At 41.2% G+C, this 20401-nt stretch overlaps 1 protein-coding gene across 2 annotated transcripts in view; it reads right to left on the bottom strand.

The window, feature by feature from the left end:
* The window catches only part of LOC106647398 (terminal nucleotidyltransferase 5B), a 33163-nt gene extending 13108 nt beyond the window's left edge, over positions 1-20055 (bottom strand). Inside the window, exon 1 of one of the 2 annotated variants that reach the window (XM_014363763.3) lies at positions 19738-20055. The gene's annotated coding sequence lies outside the window, so the exon portion shown is untranslated. The remainder of the gene's footprint in view (positions 1-19737) is intronic. The other variant, XM_089591329.1, reaches the window with a different exon arrangement.
* Between the last annotated feature and the right edge of the window lie 346 nt (positions 20056-20401).

The raw sequence follows: 20401 nt of genomic DNA, 5'->3' as shown, positions 1-20401 counted from the left end.
CTATCCGCTAGTGATTTTACTACAGCATTTTTTACAGTGTATATACGTCGGGGGCATGCACACTGCACAAGAAGCGAGCTGCAGTGCACGCGAAAGAGAAAGAAAGAGAGAAGGACGTCCTGGTTACGCGACTCGGCCGGTCGTTGCACCCCAGCGCCTTGCCTACCCACCGCGACTTTGTTGGTCATATATATATATATACACATACATGTACTGATGCCGCTGATGATGCAGCTATCTTGCACACGCTGCCAAGCCTGCACTTACATATATATATATACACAGCGTAGGTTTATTCCTTCTTTTATAATGGTCCATCTTCTTCTTCTCTGTACTTGCGTTGTATCATCCGTAAACCTTTTTTTTCCCACTCGACACCATCGAGCTTACAGATATTCTCTTAGGTATACTTGTCAATTTTCCTGCTCCCTCCTTCTCTCGGATCGAAAAATTTTCCAGCTGCGTAATTCTCTGCGCGTAGTCTGCGGGGGTGGTGCCATTTTTTTCCCTCCCTCTGCTCTCGCTACGGCGTATAGCCGGCTCTCGGGAGTGAAAGACGAGTTGCCCCTCTCTGTACGCCTCGTTGTCTTATGTAACTCAAACGAGAATAGAACGAGATTTTAAATTGAATTCGCTTTCCCATCTGGATGGAGATTTCGAGCGGCGAAGGGAAAAAAAAGTAGAATACGAAATTTACACCTACACCCTGAGACAGGCAGAGAGAGAGAATAAGGCTTAAAAATTATTGGTTTTAAAAGTATATAAACAGGTGGCAGGTATAAGTATGCTTTGTAGTTTATGGGCAATTTTTATTTTTCGCAGACGGTGAAAATCACACCGTTTTAACGTTAGCGATAAAACATAACGTGCAGAACGATAATATTTTTTTATACGACCCGTACACCACAAGTTTGTGGTTTTAGAACATCAATTTGAAAGAGAAAACACGATGTTCGAGCTTGACAATTGAAATGTGCAATTTTTCTTTTTGTTCACGGGAGTCTGAAATTTTATGTGTTTGGAGGGTTGGTTGTTTTCAAAATCATGCACGCGTTTTTGTTGCCATTATAAACGAGAAGGTATAATTTTCCACAGGAAATGATAATTTTTTCTATAAATTGCGTAGTTATATCCACTCCCACTTTTGCTTTTTTATACGTACTTACAAGCACAATGACTAACAATGTAATCTCACGCAGAGCTACACCTTTTGTGATTTTTTTGTTTTTTTAGTGTAAAATAAAATGTAGGCATAGATGTGCACATTTTTCCCGTGTTTATTTTGTCGCACGTGTATTATCCGTCTCGAATAATATACATCGGGTGTATTGCTTTAACTTTGAATTGAACGGACGACTCGTTTTGGTTAGCGTTTAAATTGCTTTCCTTTCTTTTCTTTATTAATCACCGAAGATAAGACCGAACTTAAGCTATTAACGGTCGATTACAGCTCTGCGTCCCAGACTATAAGAGTCCAATATCCAATATTAGATATGCACGTAAACATTTAGCAAGCGTTTGAATCAAACTCGATATTCCAATAATGGGAAATGAATCCTACAATATGAAAAAAAAAAAAAAAAAAATTTCATCCACACTCAGCCTAAATGTCGTTAATCACATAAGCAAGCAGCAATTAAAAATCATCCGATCAAATTATTGAGGGGGGGGAGGCACAATACGCTCTGCCAGCAAATCAATATGTATAGCGCATTATAAATCATCAACTAATCAGTGAGCGATAAAAATCCAACGACGCAGACTTACACGTGCGAGTAGATCGCAAATCTGCACTCGTTTTTTTTTTTTTTTTTTCCCCAAAACAACATCCGGCAACAATATGTTTCAACGATATCTATGTATACACACCGCGAATACAAGTAGGTATCGCTGCTGCAATGTAGCGCAGGAAGCCAATGGGGCAACGTGTACACTTGTACACTCTATATAAAATACCTACACTTTTGTTATTTATAAGTGTACACAAACGTCTTGCGTTCGACTTACACACGTGTGCGCGTGTATGTGTACATATGCATGAATTACGATGTATAAGCAGCTAGAGTCGCGGTGAACACGGTGCACACACAGCGTGATACAGTGTGGCGTACTTGTATACTTATAACACCAACTTTTATGAAATCGAAAATCGAGGCCGCTTTCTCCAAAGATAATCGACACTGTTGCCGCTATGCTGTTGTTGTTAATGTTGGCCGAGCGCGACCGCAATAGAAAATTCCGATAATAGGGAGAGGGGGGGGGTTATTGGGTTATTAAAATTTTTGCAGCGCTTGCGTCGTAGTTTCTTGTTGCTGCTTCGATACCTAGTTTTCCGATGTATTATATTACGCGGCCTCGAGGATTACAAGAGGCGACAGACGCAATACCGGGATATAGGTATGGACAAAAAATATTTACAATGTAATATATACTCGCTCGGGAATTGTTACGTCAGTACACCATGGGTGCACTTTGAGTTCTGTTGTAAATATTAGAGGGATCTGGGGCTACAGCTGTCACCGTGAGTTTCTCATTAGACGGTATTCTATCGAAGGAAAAGAGGAATTACCCGCCCACCAATAATGGGAACAATCGATCATTACAAGTCCATGATATATGCCTCGAATTGAATCCCAGAAGTTACGACTGGAGCTACTATAGTCCATTAATTGTGTAGTTGGACGATGATATTGTTCTCGTCCTGGTGCACCGTGCCAACCCACAAGAGCACAAGGAGTTACAATTACGCCAAGAATGAGGAAAGAGTATAGGTGTACTTAGAGCGCAGGAGCATAAATATTGCCTCGGGAGAGAAGAGAGTGTGAGGTGTACTTAGGTATAATGTCCTTTCCTTACACCAGGCAAAAATGTTTTCGCAGAGAGAGAGAGAGAGAGAGAGAGCAAGAGTGTATTGTGTTATACGTATAAAATGTCAATGACTCAACTGTTGCCGCATCGGACGGCTTCGTTACATTTCTAGCAGTTATTCCTATGAGTAGTTTTGTCGATAATGGTCTCGCAATGAAGGTTAAAAAGAGCGTTGGTCGCAATTGAATTTTACGTCTCGATTGCGAATCATTTCGCCGCTCCGCGAAGACAATTGTGGTATTAGCGTGTGTGTATAATTGTGCTTGTACTTCTTTGTTTCGAGGATCGAGGGATATTTTACAATTTGGCAGGAAGAGTTTTTACTTTCAACGCGAACGACAATATTGTCGATGCGGGAATGCGAGAAATGCCAAACAATTTGCCGGGTACAGAAGACGCGTGCATGGCGGAAAAGTATGGATACAGCGTTTCGTGACTCGCGATAATGTTCGCCAACCAGCTATAGTTGCATGTGTTAATGTTATTACTTTTTCCAACGGCAATAATAATTTTCATTAGACGTTATTGCTGAAATCCTACGTTCGAACATCTATTTGTTCGTAATTATTTATTGACCACGAGAAAATAGTTATTTTCGGATTAAGTACGTATTTTTTTTTTTTTTTTTTTTTTATACAGGTGAAATGAGATTACATAAAGAATCACCTGTTTCGAAATTCACGAGAAAAAGCGTGATGTACCCACATAAGCGTAATTCAATGCAACTGTGCAACGTGTGCCACGTTTTACCAGAGAAATCATCTTGACAGTGGTCCAAGAGCAATACAAATATTGTCCTTTATTTTTATCTCAGCTCAGAGGCGTTTGAAAATGCAAACCTAACAGGCGGAAAATCGCTGCTACAAAGTGTCTCCTGTCATTCGACAATTTATTTGCATGGCCAATCAGACGACTCGTACCACGTGCTTTTGAGCAGCACCCGTTGTTACATAAAACTACGCGATTTAGTGAAAAAGATAAACTTGGTTCGCAAAACAGTGACAGTAAGATGTAAAAAGAATAAAAAAAGAATAAAAAAAAAAAAAAAAAAAAAAAGCGAAGCGACTTCCTGTTGGGTTTCCTACTACAATATTGTACACAGACAGAGCCCTTGCGTCAATAAAATTCGTAGGCTTACGTCACAGGACATATATAAACGCGTAATAGCTGCACAAGCTACTAGCAACTCGTTTTCTGCGCCACGCGCGCGGCGGTACAGGCGTCATTCGATTAAAGACAAATTACAGTGCAGCCGCTTGGGCAAACGCGAAATCGAACGATCGAGAAAGACGTAGGGAAAACTTTAGGTATACCTATACAACCGAAATAATTGATTTCGCGCGCCTTTATCTGTTCGGTTTGCAGGGGTTATTGCTTGTACTCGTATTATGTTGTTGTAGTTTTTTTCCCGTTTGTTTGCCGCTGCAGTTTTATAATTCTTACGCAGGTTTTGGGACAAACTGAAGCGGAAACTTTTGCAATGCCTTATACGTTATTTTTTCACCATCGAAATTAATGCAAGCACCGCCCAACAGGGGTGTACAATGTATATGTAATTGGTATTGTGTAGTTATTGATTTGTGTATTGTAATAGGTACACCCAATTTATTTCTCAAAAGAATATAGACAAAGAGAAAGCGAGAATTATGTCCGAGTTTGAGTTGTACGCTCAACTGGATCCGGACGAGCAATTATTATTCAAACTTCGATAAAAATTTCTAAGTAATTTGGGACTTTTTAGGTCTCGAAAAGCTTCGAATTCATCCAAAGTTTGAAACGTATTCCACGACAATTTGCGAACAACTTTGAATGACTGTGCAAGACTTGGACAGACTTTTTTCTACACCGACTTTGACGTGTGCACAACTCGATTCACAAATTACACAGAGAGGCTAAAGAGAGACGCGAGCGATATACAGGTAGCCAAAAAGCAGCATGTTATAATCACCAACGGTCGGTTCATTGTTTGAAACGATTGGGCTTTTTGTTCGATCACGTTCAACCTGAACCTGGATTCGCGCTTTTTTGAAGCCAATTTGGAGTTGGCGCTTTCTATTGTGTTTGTGCGCGCGCGCGAGAAAGAATTTGCAAGGTAGCTTAGGTACTTATATGTATAGCACGGGATTTTCCAGCCGCAGTGAGTTGAGCCGAGCTACCTGAAATTAAGAAAGAAAGGGAGATAAAGAGTGAAAAATGTGTGTATATAAATATATTACTGACGGGTAGGTATAGAGATGGTAAAGCCTTACATGGAAATATTTGTCGTTTCTGTAATAAGTAAGTTGGTACGTGTACGATTGGGGCTCTGGAAAAGATACGAAGAGCAAAGACAGCTATAGGCTATACAACATTTGTATATAGGAGCTAGAACGTATAAGAGCGAGTACTGCAGAAAAGAAGAGTGAGGTCAGTGGATGCAGTGGATGCAGGGAGGGAGGAAAGAGAGGCTCGCTTGGAAAAGCCTGAAAGGGAATAGGAACGTGGCGCGCGAGTAGAAGAGAGAGGGTAAGAGTGAAAAAAAGGGGGGGTGGGAGGGGGAAACCCCAAAGAGCCCGTAGTATATAAAACATATACATCCACCAACTCTCCCTCTCTCTCTCTCTTTTTAAGAGGAAGCAATTCGACCTTGCCGAGGTGAACTCTCGCGGGCTTCGCACACATATACACGTGCCTGCTGGTGCTGTGTTGGCATACACCTGTATACCTATACGTATGAGAAAACCGAGAATGTTGATCGAAGCTGACGCTGGGCGCTTTTACCATCTCTGTAATTATATTCTTTTTGTTTTTCATGTGCACTCTTTTGTTTGTTAATTTATTTTCGGCCAGCAGGAGGGGGAAAAATAAAAATTGAAGAAAATTGTACTTGTCGCGCGTATCATGTATTATTATATTGGGTGTCGTTGATGCCGGCTTATTCGTTTGGCGGTTTATACGCAACGACGACGTGATTTTTCTTGTGCCGCGATGTAATCGCAGCTCAACTCGCCCCCGCATGAGTTTATCAGCCCTCGTGTTTTTTATACATTCAACAGAGTGCTATCGACCCGATGATATTAAATTTCGTTTTTGTTTTTCGAGAAAAAAAAATTAAAGATTTTTCCATTAACCCAAAAATTATTTATTATTCATATGACGTTACATCGACAGCCTAGCTCATTTGGAGTCACTGCGCGCAATTTGTTTGCGTACATACACATATTATATATAATGGGTGTACAAAGGCAAAGGCTAATTACTCGAGGACAGACTCGATCGATCCGCTTCAAAGATGGAAAACGTAAACGCGAAATACCGCAAAACCCGCAAAAATTGACTAAGAAAGAGAAGCTCGAAAGCTACGGCAATTTTTCCGAGCTCACGAGGTATATATATCAGCTTCAAGGGGGCATGGGTCAGTCGCTCGTGCGATTAAATCATTTTTGTCGAGAAACGCGTGCCTGCGCGGAATCGAAGTTGAGACACGATCTCGTGTATTATTAAAAAATAACAATATTAATAATAATAATAATAAACAATATAAATTATCTGCTGTAACGTGTTTTTGAATGCATGAGACATTACGTGGATGTACATACATACATATACATGTGCTCGAGCGAACCCGGATACTTTCTATGCTCCTCGAACGTGACTGCAGCGTGGTTGTACCATATTTTTTAACCTTTTGCTCGTACATATATACTTATACAAATGCGCTGTGATCGAGCCCCTCTCGCACGCCAACAGTAAATTCCTCTTTCGATAATCACACGCGACGAGATGAAGAAATAACTGTTTATTTCCTCGCGAGGTTTTCTTACCCGAACACTTAGGGGCCATTTTTTTTCGTATCTCTCGGACACATGCAGCTCGTTTCGCATCCGATAAGACGCGCACTTGTCGAAACGACTCGCCAAAGTCAGCGCGGAGTCTTGAGAGTCCAAAGATGAGATACGAGGCGGATATGGTGACGCTATATTGCGGAAGAACGGCATCGGACGTCTCGACGAATGATCCGTGCCCTATCGTTCCAGGGATTTTTATCACTGGCGGCTTCGTTCGCATATATATGCGCATTTTATCTCTTGGTATGATTTTCTGTTTCCTCGACGACTCCCCCATTCAAGAATCGGCTCTGAGCTCCGGGGAACCGATTGATACTTTCGCCCCTCCTCGATATTGTTTGTGCAATGGATTCGTGGATTACGAGATTGCCGGAGCTTACGATCGCTCATCCAATGTATGAAATTTTCATAAATATATATTTACTATTCGGCAAAAAAAACGAGCTTCGAATTTACGTGCATGAACCACGTTGTATGCATACATGTACTATTAATTGTGACCATCAGCAAAAAATAAAAACAGCGATGCAAACGCGTTTGATTCAACTTGAATGGGATTAGGCTTGCAATGGCATTAACACGAATAACAACAACTCGAAACTTTACTACGGGGTTTCACCTTCCAAGTTGGCGAAATTGCAAAACGCAAGTGTATATACGTACCAGGCATGCCTTGTATCCAGCGCCAAACCCTCGCGATGTATTATTAATTTTTCAGATGAACAATTCAATCGAGCGCACATTCCTCGTGCCGATTGATATTCAAAATTCTCATTTCTTTCGCAAAACGCAAGGTTTTTTATATTTTCACGGCGTGAGGCACGGGGGAGCCAACGAACTTGGATGGTACAGTGGGTATGCGTGGAAAAATGTGAATATCGAAAAAAAGGAGATACCGAGTAACGTACCAAATGACAATAACATCCAACAACTGCAAGAGATGCGACAGAGCGAAGCCACGGGACAATAGAAAGTTTGGAGAGGACAGATGTGCGTATAATATACCCACATGCAGGGAAATAACGCGATGCAGCGTATAATATCCTACAGTATATTATGGCACCTTGTAATATTATGCGCGCGTACATAAAGATGGAGAGAGAATAAAATTGTTTTTCGTCGCGATCGTCGGGTCTCCCCCCTGTACTATACGCACGTAACACCTACTGCGTGCATGTGCCCACGTTTGACCCTTTTACTCATGACGATGTGGGTATACATTTATATATATATATAATTATGTGTACAGTGGACGCGTGCGCTCTCGGCCCAAGTGGTACTTGTGTGAATGTATCGTTTGATAACATTAATTTTCGTCAAGAGCGTGGATACGGAGCGAGAGACGCACCGACTCACTGCGGTACATTGTGTAGGTACCCCCCAACCTCCCCAACTATTTAGTACACTTGCTTTCAGATCACAGTGTTCTGTATAGGTATAATGATAATAATAATGATGCACGTGCGAATGCATATGGTCTGTTTTCGCGTGATCGTATGTACGGTACGGGTAAGCTTGAACTAGTTTGTGTATGTGTGCCGGTGTGCATGTATGTATACGTATGCATGACATACGTATGACGAGAAACGTTTCGAGAGGCTGGCAATTGAATTGTTGACTCGACCCCGAGAGATTGTCTTCGTCGTCGTCATTGTAATACGGTGACAGTTGGATTTTTGCGGAGCGCGTATATATGGAAGCCCTTGCTGCGCAATTGCGATTTCAAGTAGTACAGGTCAATATTTCGGCTGGAAACGAAATCGGGGTTTGCTCGAACGCGCCATAAAGAAACTATTATTGATGCAATTTCGCGTTGCATATATATATATATATGTATATGTGCATGGGGAAAAGAGGAGAGAACGCGGCAATGCACGCAAGTGCGGAAATCGCCTGTAAGATAAAATCTCGCTTTCTAAAAATTCCAGCGTGCACCTCTACACACCAGGTGTCTCCCGATACGGATGGAAAGAGAAAACGCGAGGGGTTTGAGAAATTCAGACAACCCGAGGAGGTCAAAGCTTATATATTATAGAGGCTCGGGTATACACATTAAGTATATATACCTGTACAGACTCAGTCGAGCGTCGTATCGGTTAACCGTGTATATGCAACGCGTAATACCTACATAATACCATGTACATGCATATATGGGATAGGTATTACAAGATATACAGGCCTTACCAGTACCTATAGATGGCCGGATCGAGTTTCGAATGACAAAAATAACGATAGGTAAAAATGATAAAAGCTCTCGTGTCGCGCTGTAATGACATAGAAGCACGTACATTATTATTATTATTATTATTATTATTATTATTATTATTATTGTTGTTGTTATGCATTTTCAAGTATATAGGTAAGTATAAAGTAGTAATGATAATGCGTCCTCGGTAGCCCGATCCATCTGTGTCAAACGACTCTCGCTGCTATAGAGAGAGAGAGAGAGAGAGAGAGAGAAAGAGAGAGAGAGGGTACAAGTATAATACATCGTGTACTTATATACCTATAGCGAGTCGACCTATTATGTATATAGCTGATGCTCGTGCATCCACGTCCTCTCTATATCTTTTCCCTCCGCGGTGTTCCAGCTGTACACTTTCCATCTCTTCTTTTCACTGCAAGTATACCTATCGTAAGTACAGGTAGTGTATCCTCGTGCAATTGATGCATGCGTGCGTTCGAAAGTACATGCATGCGCATTTTTCACGCCGCTGCTGCATTTATAATATAATGTGCCGGTGCTCGCGCGTATAAGTACTCATACGCAGCCCTGGCCTGATGTACGGGAACGAGGCCGATGCATCCTTTCCGTAAAAACTTTGCACAACCGTGGGTTCTTCTATTATACAGTCTACTGGATTTTGCCATTTCCTCCTGATGCCATGCCGGGTAAAAGAGGGAAAAACATTGCCGATGTTTTTCCGGTTTATTCGCGTAACCGCGTACTTTGTCGCGCGTGTACGCAACACATCGCGGGGGGAGATTTTACTTTTCGTTGACGCGACTTTGGTTACCAGATTATTTTGGCACGCATCCTGTATACAATATGTGCACCTGATAGGGAAAATAACGACTTTTTATTTTTCACGCGGCACGTGTCACCCCCCGGGCGATAAGCGCCCGCCTGGGTTAACGCACGCCGGGTGTCTCTTGTTTGATTACGACTACGGCGATAACGACACGCGTACAATCAATCCGCGCTTGCGTCAAATCTCACCGATGTCGCGTGTGCTTCTTTTTTCCTTCGTGTTTCCACGCAAGCGTGTTTGTTTTTTTCCCCTCTCTTGGTTTTCATTGAAATATCTTTCAATTTCAAAAGTACCGTCGAATAAGGACAAAAGAGAGCAAGCCGCCGCGATCGTGGTCGTACGCGGGTAAAGATCGATAGGGTGTAAGTGCTATGCAAGATTGATGCAAACGACCTTTGGCGCAACCTCGAAATTCTTCATCGAACAAAGAGGAGTCGGTTTGCATTATTTGCGAGCCGATAGGCGATTTTCTTTTCTTTTTCGCCGTTCCAGTCGCCCAGAGTTTTTTTGCAAATCACATACATAAAACCTTTTCTTTTTTTTTCTTTTTTTTTTTTTTCTTTAGTAATGCGATAAAGCGCTTTCTTCGTGGATGTGAGATGAGTTCGACGCACGACATGCGAGCCCGTGACCTAGAAAAATATTTAGAGAGCACTCAGTTGACAGAGAGCGGCGTTTGGTTACCTGCAAACAACACCGGGAATGAATAAGTGAGGCAAAATCCGTCATTAAGCGGGTCGAGGTATATAACTCAGTGACAAGCCAACTCTCCGGTGATAACGCAATAATTGACGATCAAACAAACATTGTCCAACAAACCGGCGCATTAAAAGGCAGCACGCATCTTTACACAGAGAGAGGGAGAGGGAGATAAATTACAATGTCACGTACAACAGCGGGTAATTAGCACGCGCTCACGATAATGCCTCTCTATTATTTTAAAGCTCCCGCTAACAAACCAAGGAAAAACAAAATCACTCGTTCGAGCGACAAACTTTCCTTGTGCGAGGTACGCCCTGGTGGCGCCTTTGCACCTGCCGATTTTTTTTTTTTTTTTTTTTTTTTTTACCTACTCACGCGGCTGATTATGCCTACGTATGTATACGCAAACACGATGTCACCGCGACTCTCTTTCTTTGCTGCATACTTATGCACAGATCCGATAATTTCGTCCACGTGTTTTGTCAATGTATACCATTTTGCAGGTAGCTGGCGATTCGTTCAACCGAAATTTTCGACAAGATTGACTCCCTTGTGTTTTTTAATTTGGAAAAATGATGAAACTCTTGCGCACACAAACCGTTTGATCGAATATGCGTAGGTACTCGTATAGTTTCGTCACGTGTCGTGTACTCACACGTGTGTTCCAGTTACGAGGATATTGTTCTGTGTGTATGGAGCTGTTAAAACAGAAGGAGAATTATTTCACAATCCAAAAAAGATAAGCATCCGTTTGTAAAATTATATACGTATGTATACATCTCGGGGATTTAAACCAGTGCGAAGGTGACACATTATCTACAGGTTGTGGACTGGATGTGTGTCTTACGTAACTTATTAACATTACATTTTGCAAGTATGATTTTACGACGATTACGCGAGAATGTATGGGCATTGTTTATTCCAGCGTCGTTATGAAATAAAATTTATAACAATTATTTTTAATAGCTAGCAGCTCGTAAATTTGTTGCTAACGGCCTATACATCGAGTATACCTTTAGTGTGCATGGAAAAAGAAATAAATTTATTTTTACATTCAGATTGGGTGTAAAAAAAAGTTGCTGTCGAAAAAAAAAGTAATTTGCGTACAAGTTGTTTCGATATAAATTAAGTACGATTTATTATTCCTGTTGCTTTTTATTTTTTGCACTATAACATTTATCGTGCTATATGCAACCTACCCACCTACCTATTGACTGGAAGAAAAAAATTATTGTTTTTCATGTGTTGAACAGTGAGTTACGCTGTATTTTTTTATCGACTTTTTCGATACACATTTTATCATTTTGTCAAGTTATACGATATCTACGAATTTCATGAATGAATTCAACTTTCATTTGTAAAAATTTCCTTGGGTTTCACGTCACGCGTTTTTTTTTTTAAACCCAGCTACTATCGTGCTTAAGGCACGGAACTTCTATTCCAAACACACTGTTGATCTTAGCTAAGAAATAAAAAAGTCGAAAGTCACAGATAAGCAAATAATTTTTAAGTAAAGAAAAGCACGAAACTTACACATACAAAATACTTTGATTTCAAGTCAAACAGTTTACGCTGTTTTATAAATATTTCTGCCGATACGCGTTTCGTCATACATTATTTTATTCGTAGACATCGCGCGTTGTTAAAGCATTTTATCTTTTTTTTTTTTTTTTTTTTTTTTTTACAATGTCGCACGGTTACTTGTTTCATTTGTTTATTTTTGTGTTCGCAATAATTATCCCCACCTACTTTTATTGCAGAAATTTTTTTCATAACCGTAGCTACCCCGCTTTTGTTTTATTGCTACTTCAAAATTGAATAACTATTTAATTGCACAACGGCGTCTTGAATTTGCGTTAAATTACTTTGTAAATGATGAATAAACGACTATAGTCTGTTACGTGTGAATATCGGGTATAGACGTCGTATATCATAACGTATTAATACGATCGCAAGACTACCACCTACATTTTTAATGAAAAGGTTGTAAAGCTGTGGTAATATCGAATTGAAAATTTCTAGTCTCACAGCCACTCACTCGCGTAAGGTGTGACATTGTATGGTCGAGTAATAAAAACAGAGCGTCCACGTGTACTTCAGCCACCGATGAGTGGATATTTATCGATTGGGAGCGCCAGAAATGAGGTGTCGTATTTCGGGTCGAGCCAAAACGTTTGCGTGTCCGTAACACCCCCGCAGACGCGTCAAAATATGACTCGGAGAATCAAAAATAGAGGTCAGCGACAGTAAAAAATAGAATGTATATTGCAAAGATTCCGATCCGCGCACTCCTTATCGGTATACGCGTATGATGTGCAGGGGTAAAAAAGTTAAGTGCTAGTAAGATAAGTGAACGTTTTTGTGTAACGATGCGATATTATCAATGTTTGGATGAAAGATTCCACAGTTATTTTTTTTTTTTTTATTTATTTTTTTTTTTTCATACGATACTTTGAATGTTTTGTAAAATGTGCTGTTTTTAATACACGCCAAGTTATCAAACTCTGTATCATCACAAGACACGTGCAAAACTATACAATTGACCCGATGAAATGGAAATAAGATGTTTTCGATCTTTCAACGAGTGCACGCTTAATTTATTTGTCAGGTACATCTGATGCTTTTTTTTTTTATTTTTATTTATTGTTCTCGAATATACATCGCTATACACGCACCTGTGATAAACAAAAATTGTTGCGAAAGTGCTTGCTTCGCTTCAACCTTCAGTTTTCTAAAAATAAATGCCGGCTTTCTGAAAATAATCCACGCAACGAGTGACGCGATCCCGAAAAAAGAAGATTCTTCGTGTGTTCACCTATGCGAAAACATCTTATCCCCCACTTTTTTGCCTTCGACTTGATACAACGAGCAAAAATCCATTGGTAATAAATTTTTTACTCCAAAACATTCATCAAACCGCGCGAATCCACGATGGCGAGTGAGTAGAAAAATTTTCGAAAAAAACAAAATCCGTCCCGCGACCTCAAAACCCACTTGGTCCGATAGGACCGGGATAGGGGGGAGGGGGAGAAAATCCAAGCGAGAGAACACAAAATACACCAGCATTCGCGGAACCTCGAGCGATCGACACCACCATTGACGACTGCGATCAGATAACTTCCCAACAAAGTTGCCTCGTTAGCCCGACGACTCGCGGCAAGAATGTAGATCGCGTCTAATCCGCGTGTGCGCCCACGCGTTGATTGTTAAGCGCTAAACCATCGATCTGTGCTTGCGAGGGGTGGAAAGTGTAAGGCACTGCGACGCAACACGTACAGATGTGAATCTCGTGCCGCGTGGGCGGGCTTGTGCATGTGTACGTCACCATATACAGGAGATCTAGGTTCGCTTCGATGCTTTTTTTTTTTTTTTTTTTATTTTTTTTTTATTTTCATACGTACAAGTTGTCGGTTTGGTGGTACAAGCTATCAAGAAGGTATGCCAAGTGTAGCAAAATCAGTGGCTCGCCTGTGTCAGTGCGTCAGCGATAACTGCACGCGACGACAGCCCTGATTAGCCCGGAGCTGTGTGTACCTATAACTTGCGTTACGTGAACAAACACATCACGTACAAGTACAGGTCGTGTTGTAGTTGACGCTATACGAGAAAAAGGCAGGTGCGATTATTTTCTTTTTAGATGCCACTGCTCTGCAGGAGTGGCTTATACGTGTAACTATACTCTCACTATGCGTTTTTTAGCAGATATTTCAGAACAAAGCATCGAATGAAAAACTATACCTACGGTGTAATCGTACACGTTGTAAACATACGTTTTGCTCAAGCGCTACAACATTGGTACGAGTCGTGCCTTATCTGGGAAAACGCGTAGTTTTTTTTTTTTTTTTTTTTTTCTTAATTTATGCCAACGCACGTATGGCGCGTTACGTAGGTTCATTTTTCATTGACTTTCGCGTACCTACGTAATTCATTACCGATGATCGCAAGGTGAGCTCTCGATTATGAATGCCAAGCGGTGCTCGCGCCGTCGTTGTCGTCAAATGATGATTCATTAGGTTTTGAAAAAAAGAAAAAAAAAAAAAAAAAAAAAAACTGCGTTATTAGTCGATAATAATAGGGAGGACGACGATTAATTTCTTCCATCGCCCATTGTCTTGTTGCGCGACACAAATAAATATACATTTATCGCCCGTCCGATGTTCTCCGATCATCATGGCTATTTTTTTTATTATTATTTCTCGCGCACGTCCAACGTTGTTGAGTATGACATGCAAACGAGACGGCAATGTGATCCTATATACTGTGACTTCCTAACGGAGGAATCTCTCTTGGTAGGAGCAACAGGTTGCAAACTAATTATCCCATGGAATTGTTGACAATTATAAACTTGTGAATCGAGAAATGGCTCCATCAACTGTTTCGCAATTTCGACGTCACGTCGAAAGCGAATCGCGTTGGTCAATATATGCCAATTGGTCTTTTTCTTCGGACGAAATTGATCGAGACACCGAAGAACTAGTAGCGCAGACGTATGTATTGTCTCTTTTTTTCTTCTCTGGCTCCGATCGACGTAATTTGGAAACAATGAGGTGACGCACGTTGGGGCTCCATATCTTGAGCAGAATATACAATTGATGGGCTGGAAGATGGGGTAAGGCCGTGACGCTGCTGTTTTCGTGAGATGATCTTATTTAAGTATATTCACTGGTAACAACTGGTTTCTAAGCTCTGGTACAAATTATAGACACGGTCGAATTCGTCGCGTTGCGTGTGCTTATCTCTTTGGCTGATGCTCGGGTATAATACAAGTTGTTGTAGTGGGTATAGGCGCTCGAGATGACATTTTTTCCCAGTGACGTAAAAAGATCGTTGGCTCAGTGGTTGTTTAATGCGATGCTGTCTGAAACAACACTGGCCAGGAAGTCGAGGTGTCAGTCATACCGGTCAGAAGACTTGGGTGTACTTTTACCCATTGTTTTTACGATTTACCGTATAAAAAATGTACAATGAGATGTGTAAAAAGGGCACAATTTGATTGGGACCTACCTGACGTCCAAATTACTGATAAGGTCCTCCCACATATGGACCGTAGTAGTCATGAAGTAAAATAAATTAAAGCTTATTTTTTATTCTTCGTACGATGTAAAAGTTGAGCTTATTTAAATAATTTAATCTAATAAACGGGACGACGAAGAGTGAATACATACATTCGAGGAATGACTTAATGCCATTGTCTGTGAGGATGATTACCGAGTTTTCGCGAAATATTTGCGTAACCTCCAGAAAAAGTTGTTTTCCTCGCGAACGATGTTTGCAAAACAATATTTACGTAAAAATTTTATTTTCGTCTGCCATCTTGTTTTTTTTTTCTGCTCCCAAGTTATATTATTTACGTGTATCTTTTGATTGTGTTTTTGCAGAATCGATAGCCTGCATGAGCTGACCGCTTTTCTCTCCCGGGGATTTCGTTGCACAGCTGCCGACACAGGTGACGACATCGTCGCGCGAAAACGACAAAAGGTAAGTTAACGCATTAATTACGTATCTCGAAACACATATTCAAATGAAGATTCGCGGCTCCGAATGCACTTGAAACTAAAAATAAAAAAACTGCCTTTCCATGTGCTGTACTGTGCACAACAGTGGTACTACTGTACATACAGATACAAAGCAACAACAACAATGTAACATTATCTCGCGCGCGATTCGGACTTTGCGCTTCATGAAATTTGAAAAGTGTTGGCATTGTGTTGCTTGCCTTGCAATCGAGAAAAGGAGAGCGTCGACTTTGAATATATCTGAAAATGTCTCGTCGCCGTTAGTTTTGGAAGGTAAACAAGTTTTGGCTCACTCCCGCGTGTATGTTGTGTGCACGTGTTCACTAGAAGAGCCGAGGAAGCTGACCTCAGAGGGAAAATCAACGTGAGAACTAATCGATTTAGCGTCTCTTTTTCGTGAAAGAGAATTTAAAAAAAATCGTCTAGCAGCCCTTTTTAAACTAATTGTTCTTCTCGAACTCCATATATGTAACCGGTGATATAGCTGATAAGTTATCACGAATCGTGTGGTATGTAATTATTACCATTGTTCGGTAGCTTTTATATTTTTGTATCGTTACTAATGATTAAGCACGTGTTTATAAATACAGTATTCGTGGTAAACTTCGTGAGCACGTGTTAATAGTTAACATGTATCAGTGTTGGGTATACTTGTATTTCGTTTCGTCATAATTATAAATAGACATATCACGTGCTGATAGCGTTGTTTCCAATTTTTTACATGACCATTTGATTTTGTTAATGAAGCAACGCTAACTTAATACGATTTATTTTCTCAGTACCACTAATCTTTCGGAAATTTTAGTATAGCTATGCGAGGACTACTAAAATACTAAAATCGACTAATGGACACTTTTATTTTTATTTTTTTAACTTTTAAAGCAAGTAATACATGTATAATCTTGCCGTGATCCATTAGGTAAATTCAAGTGACCGAACGATAAGTGGTGGTGACTGCATATTATTGTTATCTACTCTGATACGCGTGCTTCGGATAAACGATCACTTCATATCTGAGTAAATTAAAAAAACATTTAAAAAATAAAAATAATACAAAAGCAGTAGCAACTGTTCGGCCAAGATGTACGTCCGTGGAGCCGGTGTGCACAACATGTAAATACCAGAACTCGCGCAGCTTTTGAATAAAAGATAAAAAAAGAGAAAAAAAAATACCAAAAGCGACAAGAGGCACATCCTGCAGAACTAGTTCTTTCCTCTCTTGCATGCGGAGCACATGGTTGAGTAACGCGAGCACCCAAAGTTCATTAACTCGGCTCAACAGTTATACATATACACACAGCGTCGTGTGCACTTCCGTACATCACCTTACTCTGTACTCTGCTGCAGCGGTCAGATGATGGGTTCTCTTAACCATACGTATGCATACAAATTTCAAATTCAGATAATCGCTAATGCAACTTTTTTACCCGCTGAACGTAATATTTTTTTATCTAATATTATCATACGATATACTCATCATCATTACAATTGCGGAGCTTTAAAAAAAAAAATTAATAAATAAACAATACAAAGTCCCGTGTCGTCTCCATAAGGTAATACCACCTGCACGCAAGTTCTATAGCATATATGAAATGCCAGAAGCGACGCCCCCGAAGCTATAATAAAGTGTCTTTTATCCATTGAGGTACTATGTCGTGAAGTACACGTGACGAGCTTTTGCGCGTGCACTCGTCATACAATGACGATGCACCCACGCGGCTCTGATACGACTTATTTTTCTCCATTTGGTGATGACAATCGAATTTTTGAAAACTCGGAGGGAAATCATGCGGTTATCGCTAAAGGAAGCAGGTAGAAATTCGTGCGACTGTGATCGACCCAGGAAAGAAATTTGCGAGGTATTGCATCGTCATCTCGTTAAATTAAATCATCGCATTGTTTCGACGCGTCCAAGTGACACTGTTTGTTCGAGATAGCAACGAATTCTTCCTTTTTTTTTCCCTGTTTTCAAAGTCTTCGGAAAACATTATTTAACACCGGTAACTGTATACGATACATCGTTTGTTCCAACGTCCATGTACGGCCGTCGTCGGCACCGAGTGCATACTTACACTCATTCTCACTCATGCATCTTTGGCTGATTGGCACTTGAGCCCGTAAACGATAGTTTATCAAAATGATATTTTTATCCGTGGGTTTCAGCAACGGATCAATCAACTTGTATTTTTGACGATCCCACTCGATTTGTGCGTTTAAATCCGATGTTTCATCGATCTTCATTAGCACGTTTGAATGGCTCTGACGGACGGAGCGAGGAATGTTTTTTATTGCTCAGTTGACAAGTTTTGAGGAGCTGTTGTTATTGTTGTTCCGCCATTCGACAGCGCTAATGGAGATTGATAGAGTATCGATTTAAAAATCACAATTTGATTAGGATTATAAAAATCTGTTAAAAAACAATAATTCTTCAAAGAATTTTAATTTCGTAAGTGTACATACAAATGACCAGCGATCGATACGGGAAAACGTAATTGGGTATAAATGTGAAAATAATTGCGTGAAACAAAAAAAATAGTGACGCGTGCAGTATTGAAACAAAACGAGCTGCCGCGGGTTGTGTCGGGAGGATCAAAATGTGCGGAAAAAACGAGGGCCTCCCGTTGCAACGGTCAAACTCACCGTTGTTGTATCCACACGTACAACGAGCAAAGGAAGCTTTGCGCTTACGTAAGGCGAAAAGCATCGAAGGTGCGCAGGAAGTGTATTTGATTGCGTTTAATAATAGGTTTTTTCTTTCCAGTATTTCCAAGCGTGAAAAAAAAATGTTTTTTTCTTTTTTCAAATCCCCCACTCTATGGCAATTACACAATACAAAAATAGAGCAGGGGAGGCACGGAACTATAGGAGAATAACAACCCAATTGCCATTACTCTGGCCACCTACGTAAAGCTCCAAAAAGTTCTGGTCGTGAAACAGGAAAAGGGAGAAAGAAAAAATGTGGAAGAGAGAAAGACAAGAGATACACGGAGTAAAAAAATCACCGGACGTCTGCCATACTCGCTTAGAACCATCTTACGTCACAGATGTATACACACACGCGGATGGACGCGACTGTGAATTGCGCGCATCATGCGAGCTCGACTTTTTTTTTTTTTTTTTTTTTCCTCTCCGGCTTCTGCTACCGGCTTGCTCGTTTTTTCTGTTTCTCTTTCCATTATTCCAAAGTGGATAAAAGAGAGAAGAACATCACTCTACAGTGAAAACTACTGAGAAATCGCGGTGGCCTTACTAAGTGTTAATGAAACCAGTGCGCGCGTACACACAAAGGCACAGGAAGTAATTGATTACGAGCTGTTTGCGCGGTATCAATAAAAGATATATACACATTGAAGTGCCGGCAAAATTTCCACTCTCGTCCGACAACGACGCGCTGTTTCGCCTCATCGCGTATCAGTTTGCTCCGAAAAATCGAACTCGGGAAAGAATCGCCGTTTTTCCTGGCGAGGATTCATGGGTATACATCATTCGTACACACAAACTTTGGCCGGTGGTCCCTTTATAAGGTGTAGACGCGCGACGGAAAATCGCGGCCAGCGAACTTTCCAGAAACGCCGTGAACTCGCTCGTCACGCGTATACCGGCTCCGAAGGAAAAACAGAGACAAACGAAGGGACGCGCTATATACAAACGCTATGATAGTGCAACGCGCGTATAAATATATACCGGTGTATAATAAATATAAGCCGAGAAAAATCCGAACGAAGCAGAGTGACGATGGGTGTCAAGTAATACTTATGGCATGAACGAAAAGTAAAGACGAAAAGTACTCACGTTTCGCTGCTGGGGTCCCGCAGTCGAGGCTTTTTCTTCGTAATGATGGCGGCCGCGCGCCCCACTGCTGCGGGCGAACCACGTAAGACGTATCTTTCTCTCCGCGAAAGTAGGACGGTCGTTGTATGTATATATACGTGTGGCTCTTCTTCCGTTCCCGATGCCAGTGATGCACGATGTAACGATTACTATATATCGTATATACTAGTGGTGTGCACAGTCGAAGAGAATCTCCCTCTTTGGTATTCCTTGGGTTTATTTGAGTATACAATACGCACCCAAAATCGAGATGAGAGGAGGGCGCACGGCTGCAGGGGTGGTGTCAGAGTTCAACTGGCTCCCTGCACCCTCTCTATACCGTTCCGCGCACTACCACGCGCGCACACCGTCCCACACGCGCGCACATGCGACGGAGGGTGAGGATCCGGCGCGAGAGGCCGGGGAGAGCTGCTTCTTCTTCGCCTTTTTTCCCCTCTCGATTACGAAACCACCGAGTTTGCTGCACACGTGTCTCGGTGTGGTGAAAATCGCTTGATGCAGGGGGAATTTACGAGGAGCAGCGACGGCGACAACTGTACCTCGGAACTACTCTCCCAGCATCGATCGTCGCGTCTGCGACAATTGATTTTTTCTCTTCGTGCGGCTGTGCTTCCTCCCAGGTTGG

This window comes from Copidosoma floridanum, unplaced genomic scaffold (assembly GCF_036245765.1).
Source record: "Copidosoma floridanum isolate Cflo_tuat_1 unplaced genomic scaffold, Cflo_Japanese_pri ptg000013l, whole genome shotgun sequence".
In the NCBI taxonomy this organism is placed as follows: Eukaryota; Metazoa; Arthropoda; class Insecta; order Hymenoptera; family Encyrtidae; genus Copidosoma; species Copidosoma floridanum.
Note: the sequence above shows the minus strand (reverse complement) of the source record. Positions and strands in the feature narration are given on the sequence as shown.